Source organism: Seriola lalandi, unplaced genomic scaffold, assembly GCF_002814215.2.
Source record: "Seriola lalandi dorsalis isolate HSWRI2012SDOR001 ecotype SW California unplaced genomic scaffold, Sedor1 jcf7180002054505, whole genome shotgun sequence".
Taxonomy (NCBI): Eukaryota; Metazoa; Chordata; class Actinopteri; order Carangiformes; family Carangidae; genus Seriola; species Seriola lalandi.
This window is the reverse complement of record NW_019525058.1, coordinates 83,963-92,627: the sequence shown is the minus strand read 5'-3', so window position 1 is coordinate 92,627 and position 8,665 is coordinate 83,963. Positions and strand designations below refer to the sequence as shown.

General features: G+C 44.0%; 1 long non-coding RNA gene across 1 annotated transcript; it reads left to right on the top strand.

Annotated features, from left to right (window-relative positions):
• Positions 1 to 5,728: 5,728 nt before the first annotated feature.
• LOC147818732 (uncharacterized) lies at positions 5,729 to 8,469 on the top strand. Its single transcript, XR_015437684.1, has 2 exons — positions 5,729 to 5,835; positions 7,348 to 8,469. It is a non-coding gene; the product is annotated as an uncharacterized LOC147818732 (long non-coding RNA).
• Positions 8,470 to 8,665: the final 196 nt, after the last annotated feature.

Sequence of the window (8,665 nt, the reverse complement as noted above, 5' to 3'; positions counted from 1 at the left end):
TGTATTGTCTGAAATGTTTGCTTTAGAGTTTCATTTATCTAAACTATATAACAGCTGTCATATTATAACCTTATGGCTTATGCCAGACTATAACTATGAACAGCCCAGTGGGAAAAACCTTTTACATCAGCCTCCAAGTTGTGATATTAACGATTTCTACTTGGGTCGGCAGAAAGCCACTGCGAGGCCACCATCCCTGGAAGTTTCATCTGAATACGACCTAATATTAACACTAATACGATTGATTCAGTTAATGTAGATCGTGCTAATCCCTCGAACAGAGCTCTGGCTCATGGATATGGTGCCAGCACTCAGCCTTGCTGCTTATTTGTCACTTGGGCCACTTGTGGTGCTGCAACAAAAACATCCCCTGTGGCTCCATAAACATTTTCCCCATAGGTAACCTTTAGACCGTTAAAAGAAAACCTTGTAAAACACCTCCAAAATCAAAACAACAACAAGGTCGATTAATCTCTTTATATTTATGAATATTTAAACCATTAAGGTTTAATATTTTGTAGACATTTATGTGCACGACGTCATCCTCGTGTAAAGTCTCGGGGTCTGAGAGAGAGACCGAAGCAAACAGGAAACCGTTTTTTGTCTCATGTTGTCGCTTTAGGAATGAACGGGTCCCAAATTCGAGTCCAGTATCTAGGAGTGATGTGCGAACACAACAAGTCAGAGAAGCAGCAGGTTTTTCTGTTCTTTCCATTTTTACTGACAGTGCATGAATGCGGCTTTATAAAGCTTTTCATTGAGCTGTGTCCCAATCCGTGGGGGGGGGGGGGCACCATCCTTCGGAGGATACCGTCTACGCGACCGACGAAGACCGCTTAGTAAGGCCGAAGGATTTCCTATTTATCCTATTTTATACTCTTTTTGAAACTTGATTCATCACTGGTGCGCAATGTATGTTGGGATACATCAGGCCACTGGTTGGATTCTTCGTTTCCTGGGAATCCTTTGAAATGGGAAAGCCATGAACATGAATTGAGACACAGCTATGGTCCAACATTTTAGCAAAAGATTTGCCTATTTATGCATCCAGCACTGAACGCCTTAAAAACTCCTTTTAGCTCTGTTTTAGTCTTTGTTGTGACATCACAAAGTTACAGGAAGTCCTGACGGCTGGTTTTAAGGCTCAGTGTCTGAATACAGGCTGTGTGCATTTCTCTGTGGACTGAGGCTTTGATACTTTCACAGTATTAATATAGAAGCTAAACCTGATCTATAATCAAACTACACATGGATCACACTACACATCTACTTTTATACAATATGGGACCTTTAAAGTTAAATTGTTAGACACCTCGCTGTCTAGTAAATCTCATGCCTCATGTCATTATCAGGGTTATTTGGCCAAAGCTCCTCCTGATCCACTAAAGACAATCAAAATCACCATCATGTGTAAAATGGCTGCAGTTGCCCCTTTAATACTTTTTTTTTGTTGTTAAAGTTTTACAAAAAGAACGCTTAATAGTCTTAGATGCTTTGTATTTTCGGCTTGCTTAACAAAATATCTCCCTCCACTAACTTCTATCATTCTTACTCCAAGTTTCCTGCAGACTCTCTGCATCTCTTATTCACACACACTCGCACATTCAGCCCCTTCCTCTACAGTTTCCCACAGGCACTGGGAACTGAGTGTAAATCAAGGCAAAATTCCTCCAGTTCGACAATTCATTTGTCCACAGGCTTGTTAGGCAGGAAGAAGGAGGAGAGGGAGCGCGTGTCAATAAATCATCTGATGCCTGGCTATATTTATGCCCACAGCATTGAGTTTAACAAGGAGAGCAGTCCTTGAAGCAATATCCTAAGTGGCACTTCATCCCTGTCTTCTTTTTCTACACCCCCCCCCTCGCCCCCCTCGCCCCCCTCCCTCGCCGTTCTTCCCGCCGCCCCCTCCTCATCCCTCAGGAGGCTTCCGATTGTGAAGTGTCAGAAGATGCTTCAGCTACTGTGCACAGACAGGGAGGAAGACGGACCCCAGACACCCGCTGCTGTCTCTCGGCTAAAATTATCCCATGAGCCAGAGATTTGGAGAACTTCATTTCCTTGTTCATAATTAAACTCCTCAACCTTAATCTGACCCAGTCATTCTCCTGCTGGAGCCAAGCTGGGGCTTCCTGCAGCGCTTATTGAGTCCAACTTATTACAGGGATCAAAATCCATCCTCCTCTTCAGCTGCCAAGTGTGGGTCACCCTATTCAATTATTTTTGCCATTCATAGCGTAAGAAATGAGAGATCCTGGAGAGATACTGCTCGTGGGTGATTTCGCATGCTGCTGAAGAGCGAGCGCGGGGTTCAGGAAAGGTGACTGGGATTTCTGTGAGAGGTTCAATTCCTTCCTCACAAAGTCTCCGCTGTGCATAATATCATTGCACAATCCTATTCAATGCATACCACAGTGTAACTACAGACAAATCCATAAAACAAAGCACTTTGCACTTATCCTGCACTGCGTCCGTCACACCACTAGGTGGCAGCCATGAACCAGCCGTCTTCCACGCTCTCTGCTTGTTTCCCACACTCTTCCACCCACTGCTGCTTTAATTACTGCCATAAAAGAGGGAGCTGTTTGTTCTGTTCGCTCCTCACAGACCATCATCATTCCTCAGACTGAGATAGACACTCTTGTTTTGCTGTCAAAGCAATTTCCAAATCAAGAATGGGCTCGCTGAATAATTAAAAAAGGATCTTATTGCAAACAATCAACTATGAAAATAACGGCTGCCCCTTTCCTCCTGACCCTCTTTGCCAATTATCATCACCCTTAAATTGATCCTATTATGAAGAATGAGAGAAAATAAGACAATCAAACATATCTCTGCTGGTGTTTCCCATTTGAATACAGCAGCTCTTGATTAGTTTTCCACGGCGTGAGAAGGACGCGGCGCCTCAGTCCGTGTTATTAATTTTGCAGGTAAACCGAAGGTGCGACACCTTATATGACCTGGATGAGCACAAGGCAACATCTGAGACGAGCGAGAGCATGTAGGTTATCGTGCACTTTCACCAGATGTGACTGAGAGATGGCCTGGAAGTGCGTCTGACACCGTGCCAGTATTAGTAGATCTGTCAGTGTCAGCCACACACCCTCAGCATTGGTGTAATATCACTGCAACAAAAAAAAAAGAGAAAAGTGTGATCCATCCAAGTTAACCACACAACTGTGTGGGAAGGAAAACAACAGCAGCCAGATGATCAGCTCTTTTTCCATTGTTGTTGCGCCCTTTATGAAGCTGATTTAGTGTGAGCCCAGAAGTGTGCCTTGCGCTGCAGCTACATGATTTGAGCCAGGGTGGAGAATGGGATACAAGCTTGGCTCCATACAAAAAGCCGCCCCGCGCTCAGGTCGCAGTGGCGAGCCTCTGACCTCTCCCGCTCAATGGGTATTGTGTGACCCCCGTGGATCGGAGGGTAAAACAATCCATATAGGTTTAACAGGCATGAAGCAGGAAGGATAAAGCAGGGAGACACTGGAAGGAGAGGTTGACCTGCGAGCCAAAGGGCCGTGGCCTCGGCGTGCAGCAGGTCAAGGGCAGTGGGGTAATCTGTAGGGGGAAAAGGTCACCGACATGTAGACAGGAGCCGGTCGGACCCCGATCACCTGAATGCAGCGATCACACGAGCAGCTTTTAGCTTGGTTTCTAATTCCTCTCATTCCTTTGGGTTTGTTGTCCAACATGTTCTCACCCATGTCAGTTCTGCAAAGTCTTCTGGCTCTAAATAGACACGTGCATATGAATAGCAAGGAATGGCCAGTATTCAGTGTGTAGCAGCCCAGGCGTGGGGATTAGTATGCTATGACCTGCTTTGCAGTCGGCGGAAACAATAGCCTCTCCTTTGTTTTTTCATTCATCCTCTCTCAGTTTGAGAACTGTCATTTTAAAGTTGCATGCATCCTACCTTTGTGGAAGTGTGCGGTGAAGGTGTGACTAAGCAATGCTGTTGGTGCGTATTCATCCTCTCATGCTGTCTACTCTTTGATGCAACCTATTCTTGTTTTTGTTTTTTTTTTTTGGTTACTCTGGTCTAAAAATTCAATCTACAGCTGAATTCCAGGATTAGGCCCTCTGTCAAATTAATTCAGTTTTACCGGGCTATGGAACAGATGGCTGTTTCATTCAGGAGTCGGGGTAGTTTTGTTGCCTGGCAATCTGGCAATCTCCAGCCAAACCAAACCGAAGACCATAAACTGTCACTTAGGGGCAGAGGAATCTGGTTTTGCACGCAATCAGACTGCGAGAGCATCGGCCATCGTGCAACCGCATCTCACTACACTGAACCTGGGCGGAAATTAATTGACGGTTAAGCCACTAAGGAGCTGCTTCTTTTGAGCAGCTCCCAAGGAAAACCACAAAAGTAATCCTATAACAAATTCAGGGTCGCACAGCAGCCGCACAAGCCATAAAACCCATGTTATGGGAATATTTTAGTGACATGATAGGTGATAAAAATTTAAGATAAAGGCACTACAAACCCACATTTGAGTGGCACAGATGTACTTTAAAGTCCCTACAGGAATATGATAGGAAGATTAAGGAGCGACTTTTTAATGGAGAGCCTTATTTTAGATAGCCTATTAGATTCTCTAAGGTTTAGTCACCAAAATTGATCAAACTACTCAGAAATTAAAACACCAGTTTGGGTTTTAATGTCAGTTGAAGGACATGTTTACTTTGCAAATATGGGAATGCATAATATACTCTATTAAAATCCCATTATATTACATCATCTCTTATCATTATAAGACTAACAAAAGTTAAAAAGCCCTATTAATAAAGGGTTTTTTGTAAATGCATACTTCAGTATTTAGTAGCTACTCATTTGTTGCCTGTTAGCACTTAATGTAGTGGACAGTGAGGACTGGATAATCTGTTATTCAGGCAGTTTTGTTGGGTAAATTGAGATTTCTCCACCGATATGTGTGAGTCATTATTTTATTATTTGATTACTGTGTTCATTATACCCAGCAAACTTGGTGTGTGCTCTATAATGGAATATGAACTCCAGTGTGGGTGCTGTAGGCCTGCTTGTTTTATAGGGCTTTTCCACTCTCTCTCTCTCACTCAGCTCTGCCGCTGTGTCTCTCTGCCTCTCTCGCTCATTGAGTCAAGGCGGGAGTTTACAGGAACAGCAGGCAGGCAGGGCCTTGTCACACCGCGGAACAACACTGGAATGTATTGTATGCGTTAGAAAGACAGGACAGCCGGGGCTAAATAGTGCACCAAGTTCCCTAAACCTGCCCTGCGGATGTTGAAACGTATTATATTTAGTATCCAGTGAAAAGACGATCAAAATGAACTATTGCAGCTTGTTTTACGTGACGTACCGGGTGAAAACTTTGTCGTTTTGGGCTGTAAAACAAGAGTCACATACACGCACACACAAGTGAGCCGCGGAGGAATCCTTAAGGTTGCCAGTGAGTGCTGCGGCGCTGAAAGCACACACAGTAAATTGAGGCTCCGGCTTCGCGGAAAACACGGACTGGATTTTGATTTTAATCTGAAGTAAAAACACATTTTAAAAGTGGAAAAACGAAGAAGTAAAGAATAATAGTACTCTACACTGTCTAACGAATATATCACGCTAAAATGAGACTGTAAAATGTTTCATATTGTAGTAGTTTTTCACCTTTTTTTGCCTCTGTATGCTAATGAAGTGCCTGTGTGTTGGAGGGAACGGTTTCTGTACTGTGACCTCTATCTAGACTTGACAATCTCTAGCTCAACTGTGAGAGCGCCAGACACCAGCTACACGGGGAGTGGAACTGGTTATACTGGTGGGCAGTAAACTGGGACATCTTTGTGTCAAGAATAGCCCCAAAGGTCAGTCAGCACTCCACAAAATGCCCCACAGATATAAAACGGGGCAGATTCTTGTTATGTGTGATGCCCCTGAAGCCTCTGCACCATTAAAAGTCCAGGGAAGACATGTTGAAACGTGGAAGAATTAGCATGAAGCTACCCTCCACTTAGTCTATAAACTTTAAAGCTAGTTTGTTGTCAAAACTGCATAACCATATGCTATATAAACACAGATATCTACTTGCTAACGCTAATGTTAATAAGCTTACTAATGCTTTCTTCATACTTTCATACCAAACTGTTTTAGAAAAAGTCAGATTTATAGTTTACTGTACAAAATAAATGCAAAAACATTGATACAGTCCTTGCAATATGACATATATTTATTCGTACTGATGTGATACCTTTTATTACACATTTTCAAATAACTTGTTTATATATTTTAATGTTTGCATTCACTCTGCTCAACATGCACTGTTATGTTTCATTATTCGCCTCAGCCTTTCAGTTGAATTATATCCTTTATGCTCCGTTACGTTGCTCGCAAGGAGTCTTCTTTCATAAAAGTTTAACCTCATCAAGGATTTTATAGACAAACAGGAGTGTCAGTCATTAATTTTGGATGTCATAAACAAGTTTGCATGCTGAGCTGCTCCAGCAGGCGTACAACAAAACCAGAGCCAGTTTGGCTTAAGAGCACGTTGAAGGCCAGGTCCGTGTGACCACAGACATGTTTAGATCTGCAGTATCTAGACGGCGGCCCACGTCCCATGCAATCTCTCCGGTCCGTCTGCCCTGGAATACCGCCACTGATAATGATTCCTCCCTGGAACAACAGGGAATTATTTGGAAAGGGTAGCAAAATCAACACACCGTCTGTCAATTTATCCCCCCTGATATTCTGGGTCCTTTGGCTCCACTGTGTGTTCAGAGCATCAAAGAGCCATTGGAGATGTCAGCCTAAAGGGAGGCGACGCACAGTTTAATCAAACATTTGGGTGCCTCTGTGTTCAGTGTCATGTGCCACCGTTTCAAAGAGATGACATATTAGGAAAAGCAATGGGGAGAAATCACCCCCTTTGGAGCAAGGAGACATCAAACCCATGCACATGTGCTCGTTCCCACTTTTTTTTTTTTTTTTAGGAAGCAGAAATATGCATTGAGGTGCAGTTAGTTGAAATGCAACCAGGAACATTTTTGGATGCACTTAAAAGACATAAAATGCTCTCATCCTTTTAATGCAAAATAGAAAACCATAATTTCTGTCAACCCGTTGGGAAGAATCGTGCAGCCGGAGCCAAGAATATATATGGATTTTTGTTTATATTTTCTTGATTATATTACTATTGCAGACGTCTGATGGCCCCAGCACTTGTTATCAAGTGTCAGCTTGTTACAGGACATTTGATAAAGGATCTGGGGGAAATGTTAGTGTTGTGCCTACACTGCTGTTCACTCTATCACTCTATCACTGCATTTGGTATTGGGACTATATGCCTCTGCCTGGCCTGATAATACCCTTTCTCTACCCAGGCCCTTTCTCGACTGTCACGTCTGGTTGACACAAAGTGCTGCCACACGGATGGGGGGGGGGGGTTCACCCCTCCCTTGAAAGCCCAGCTGTCCGTGGTTACATAATAGCAGAGCCTTGTTGGGCTCGCTGGACGGCTTTGTGCTCCTGTCACTAAATGTGATTGTGGGTAAGATTAAGCGGCGGGTGAGAAGCCACAGTTAAGGGGTTCCTACCTGGTCTCCAGCAGAGACGACAGAACAAACAGAATCAGAGACTTTGGAGAGCTCTTTAATGTGGCTCGGCAAGAATCGTATCCCCCTTTTCACACCGCACGTTGTGTTGATGAACAGTCGTTCTTGCTTACATGCTTGATGTTTTATGTATTGCCTAAGTAAAGACCTCCAAGGGAGAAGCACAGCTACATGGGCGACCGATGAACTGAGCATCCAGTGATATATTTGAACAAACAAATGCTATTTTTACATGGATTTAAAGCTGTAATACAATTCCTCTGCACAGATTCACAAACCTAAGGCTCTGCTGAATTTCTATAGCCCTCAGCTACAATCAATAACTGCTTATGAAATATCACGTAATGTAATGAGTTCACCCAAAAGGGTAAAAAGCCAAATCTGAAATCACAGCCCAATACGTATACAGTGAAGTCAAGGACATGCAAGTGATTCCAGTAAACATGATTTAATAATAACTGTGTTATTGAGCTTGAAACCATAAAAATCATGGGTGGTGGGTGAGTGGGGTTGCCAATTTATTGTAGAGAGGCCTGATTTCCCCAGGGCATGTGTTGTTAATTCAGTGTATTATAGCACTGTTTACCCAAAGAGGGGACAGGAGCAGCTTCAGAAGGGGAAACCGTCCCCTCGCACCCAGAAAGACGATCCACTCAACCCCAGGGGCCAGTGACTTCTACTGGACTGAATCCCTCCCAAAGCCCCTCTGAGTTCTGCATGTGGGGGTAACAGGCGTCCCTCAGGGCCGTCGGATGGGAATCTGCTTCTTCCCTCGTCTCGTCTCCTCTCCTCTCCGTCTCCCTCTTCCTGCCGGTCCAGACCAGCTTTTTCCTCTCTCCCCTGCTTATAACAGAGAGCCAAGCCTTACATTAAATCTGTGTTTCTGCATAACCGGCCTTGTATGTTTTTTTTCCTCAGTCTGCTGGGCCCTCTTCTGTCTCTCTCTGCTTTCTCTTGCAGTGGAAATAGCGCAAGCCAAGCCTCCCAGTGGCTCGCTATCAGCGCTTTTTTGCACAACCTGAATTCTTCCAACACAACAGCAAATAAACAACACTGCCAAAAGGAGGTGGGGGGGTGTGTGTGTGTG